The sequence below is a fragment of the Xiphophorus hellerii genome, chromosome 22 (assembly GCF_003331165.1).
Source record: "Xiphophorus hellerii strain 12219 chromosome 22, Xiphophorus_hellerii-4.1, whole genome shotgun sequence".
Taxonomy (NCBI): Eukaryota; Metazoa; Chordata; class Actinopteri; order Cyprinodontiformes; family Poeciliidae; genus Xiphophorus; species Xiphophorus hellerii.
The window spans coordinates 25,406,971-25,411,597 of NC_045693.1; the positions used below are offsets into that span (position 1 = coordinate 25,406,971).

The 4,627-nt window shown below is 39.1% G+C and overlaps 1 protein-coding gene across 1 annotated transcript in view; it reads right to left on the reverse strand.

The window, feature by feature from the left end:
• The window catches only part of LOC116713138 (ras and Rab interactor 2-like), a 29,762-nt gene extending 29,403 nt beyond the window's left edge, over window positions 1-359 (reverse strand). Inside the window, exon 1 of the mRNA XM_032553140.1 lies at window positions 328-359. The gene's annotated coding sequence lies outside the window, so the exon portion shown is untranslated. The remainder of the gene's footprint in view (window positions 1-327) is intronic.
• Window positions 360-4,627: the final 4,268 nt, after the last annotated feature.

Sequence of the window (4,627 nt, forward strand, 5' to 3'; positions counted from 1 at the left end):
GGGGATCAGTGCTGCGTTCCAGTTGTAGTCAGAACTGGGAAATCCCGACTTCCCACAGTCGGAAAATCAACTGGAACGCCCTCCGAGGTCGGATTTCCTAGTGGGGAAATTGGGAGCAAGCCCCCCACCTCTCTCCCCCAATTAGAACTTGTTGGGCGACTTTCAATTTGAATATGGCAAAAACAGCTGTGAGTAAGGTCAAGCTGTAGTGGGAAACATGTTTATTTTACAAGACACTTGCAAGAGTCTGTCCAAAACCAACGGAAAGCAAAGCTTAAGATGATGTTAGAAAGATCTAGTGTTATGGACATAAACTGCTGCTGTTACCTGTGGTGTGAAGTCAAAGCTCCGAGTTCCGACTTTTGGCATAACTGGAACACTAACCAAGACTAAATACTGATCATTTTTTAGGTAGGCTACACCTGTAACATACTCAGCCAATCACATGGCAGCAACTCAATATACTTAGGTCTCTAGTGGCAGGGAATGTGTGTTGGAATAGTCTTTGCACTTACTTTTTTGTTTTGGACACTTCTTGTGTTTATCTGTTATAACCAGGAATAGTTTAGCATCTAAAAAGTTCATGTTTCATTTTGTTGTTTTTGTTTGATGAAGCCAGAATATTCAGCTGTTAGTTTTGGGAGTTTTGTTCTGCCAGGATTTACATGACAGCTGATCATGTCAACAACCAGGAAGATTATACAACTAACGTTTTATGATTATTATTATTACTTTTCTTTTCTTTCTTTTTTTTTTTTAGCAGAATGTGGATAATAGTAGTAGTGCTTTATTTACAGGCTAGAAGAGAAGACAGTAGGATAGACAGCAGCAATTGCAGCCAATTTAAATTCAGTTAACTTTTCAGTGACGAGCTCCGTGCTTTTGTTTTGTGAAGGCAGGTGATCTACTTCCGCTTATTTTCAACCCCTTGATGGAGGCAGATTGTTCGTACTTTTACAGACTACACAGCAAAACAACAACAAATTTTGGATTAGCTTTCAAATCACGTGTCTTCTTTCAGAGAAATGTTATTGGTTATATTATTTTTTAGTTTTCAGAGTTGTTTTTTTTTTCCCTTTTCCCCTTTTTTTCCACGTCACAGTAGTGAAAACACGCTAACTGTGGAAACACAGAGCAACAAAGAGAGAAGTATTTGCAGAAGTGGATATGAGATAGACTGAACCTCTTTGATCACAGATTATAACTGTAGTGCCACTATTTTCAGAGTGGCACTACAGTTAATACAGTAATACATAAATAAAACCTTTTATTTTTGAAATACTAAAGTAAAAAAAAAAAAAAGAAACTTTACTAATTACAAGTCAAAGTGTGGTGTTCTGGTTTTGGTTGTCATTCAAACATGAGAAAAGTATGAAATATTACGGCCCACAGCACCACTGAGTGTCCAAAATACCAAAACGCTGATATGAAATACATTACACAAACCAGGTTTATTTGTATAGGGCAGTGCAGCGACACAGTAGTTCAAAGTGTATTACATGATGAAAAATAAAACAAACACATTATGTTATGGTGCGAAAATAAATGTGTTGAAAAGTCAAAAAGAGACTAAAATTAGTGATGCTCCAATTGTCATTAATCAAAGGCAACGCTACACAAATGGGTTTTTAACCTAGATAAAAAAATTAAAAAATAGAAAAAAATATTTTAACAGTTTTGCAGTTTTCTGGAAGTTTACTCCAGATTAGCGGAGCATAAAATCTGAATCTCCATGTTTAGTTCTGACTCGGGAAGACACAGAGAAGATTTAAATCCAGAAGATCTGAGTGATCTGGGATGTTGATACAACAACAACAACAACAACAGGTCTCTAATGTATTTTTGGTGATTCTATTCAGTGATTTATAAACTAACAAAATTATTTTACAGTATTTTCTCTGACGTGCAGGGAGCCAATGGACTTAAGACTTTAGACTTTAGAACCTAGTGTTGGTGTGAATATCCGATGCAGCACCGTCTTATATCAGCTGCAGCTGTCAGATCTTTTAGGCAGATCTGTGAAGACAGTAAGCAGTGATCAGTTCAACTAAAGATTAACACTTGGATGAGTTTCTCAATATCTTGGTTTTTCAATGATTTCACTTGATGACTCCAATGCCGGCAACAATTACGAATAGCAAGGATAACTGGCAAGATGTTTCATTGAGACAGATACACAATAGAGTTGAAGGTTGTCTTGCAGGGGGAGGTGAGGGGGAGACACCCAATAGGTGACTGGAACCACATGTGAAGAGGAGGACGATGGTCCTGGGGAGTGTAAGGTGCATCCGCAGCCTGATCGGCTGCTTACTGCAGGAGATGGTTTGTGGAGAGAGATATTTGTTCTGCTGTTTCATTGGATGGTGGACGGCCAGGTGAGCATTGAGTGGGTGGATTAGAAATGGAGTGGCAAGGAGGCCAAAAAAAATGAGACGCCAGGACGGATCCGTAGAACGGAAGACATGTAAACAATCCAGGAGCCTTCTTCTGGAAGGCTAGCTCTGCAAGGAGGAGAGGACACCAGGGGGAGGTTTACAGAAGAAATGCTTTAGATGGCTACTAAGCTCACTAAAGCATTTCTTTAGCGAGCTTTTTCTTTAGATTTCTCAGGAAATGCACTCCTTTAAATACTTCTCCATGACGAGGTCTGATGAACACCAGCTGGATGCTGCACCTGCCCCCCCACCCCAAAAAAAACAAGAGGCCTTCCTCACTTTCCTCCTGCAGAGGAGGAAAGTTAAAACAGCCCACGAGTCTGTGGATGCAACAGCTGGGAACTTTAGTTCTTTAGTTTGTGTTCATTGGGTGATAGAAGGCTAACTTTGTAGTTGTTTTTATGTGTTGCCAAAGGTTCAGATCTGAGTCCATCGCTACACACAGATTTTTGGGCCTGATCACTGGTTTCCAGCTGTAATAGCTGAGCTGTGTGCTGACTCTTGATTATTCTTCTTTAGGTAAAACAAAGTATTACTTCAGTTTTGCTTGTATTCAGTTGAAGAAGCTTATGGCACATCCAAGTCAGTGCTTGATTGATGTGCCATATGGATGGATGGTGACATTGTAATGTAGAGCTGTGTATCATCTACATAGGAATGGTAACTTAACTTATTACCTGTAATAATCTGACTGAGCAGGAGCATGTAGATGTTCTATACCATGGGCCCTAGGATGGAACCATGAGGGACCTGGCATGTGACTTTTGTCACCTCTGATGAAAGACACCTATTCCCACAAAGAAATCTCTGTTCTTTACTTTGTCGAGTACCATAGCAGACATTCCCACCCAGTCCTTCAGTTGCTTCAATAATATGTCATGGTCAACAGGCACTGAGGTCCAACAGAGCCACCACTGTGGTTCTTCCAGGGTCCATATTTATGCAAGCACCATTGAACACTTTGACAAGGGCAGCTTCATCTTTCAAACAATGACCAACCAGCAAGTGTTTGGTCAAACAATGCCTTCAGGATAGATGCCTTCAGGCTACAGATTGACATGTAACTTTGCAATGATGGTTTGTCCAGATTGTTTGTTTTTAGCAGTGATTTGATAGCTGCCGTTTTCAAAGCATGGGGAGAAACACCTGATATGAGGGATTAGTTCTTATTTGAATTAGATCAGCCGCTGTGGGTAAGATATTGGACAATGCCACATTTCCAAAATTGTGTGAACAATGTCCTGTGGCTTTAAGCACAGGACACTTTTCTATTTGCAATCTAAAAATAGCTTACATCCCAAACATACTTGTTGTGCGTCAGCTGGCTGTCTTTACGGAGGCATTTAAAATGCGATTCCCTACTTTGACCACCAGAGGGTACTGTGTTTTGTTGTTGTTTTTTTTATCTTGAAAAGCGTTTCAATTTCATTCTGCAGATTAAGGAAACAAACCATTTACTCTCCACATTCCCATCATTGCTTTCTTTCATCTTTCATTCTGTAATGTCAATGAAAGGTTTTCTCGTTTATCCCTAAAATCGTATGACGTCATTACCCTTTTATCTTTTATGCCATAGTGTGAAATTATTTTTGTAATCCGTTTCCATTTGTCATGTTTGAAGACCAAAAAAAAAAAAGAAAGAAAAAAAGCAGCACATGAAATTTAATTGTACAGTGTCTGTGCAGTAAACCGCTAGAAGACCAGATTGTCATAAAAGTTCCCTGCAAATTTTTGCTTGGAGTTTCAGCGACATGTTGTCAGCAGTTCATAGAATAAAAGAATAATGTTCATTTTACTCAAACCTACACCTGTAAAAAGTAAAATCAGAGAAACCGATCATTTTTAATGGTCTATTAAAAAAAATTTTTTTTTCCAGATCTGTATTCATTTTTGGTGGGATTTAAATGACAAATATAAAGAATAAAGGTGACAAATGATATTCAATGTGTTTTTTAAATAATTTGAAAAGTGTGGCATGCATCAGTATATAACCCCCTTTACTCTGATATGCCACATAAAATCCATCTATCCTTTGCTTGTACAGGACAGACAACCATGCACTCACACTCTCAGACCTACTAGCAAATGTAGAGAGACTAGCCATGGTAACAATGGAGGAGCTGCAGAGATCCACAGCTCAGGTGGGGAAACCAGTGGACAAGTCATTGCTGAATGAAAGCCATGAGAAGTGA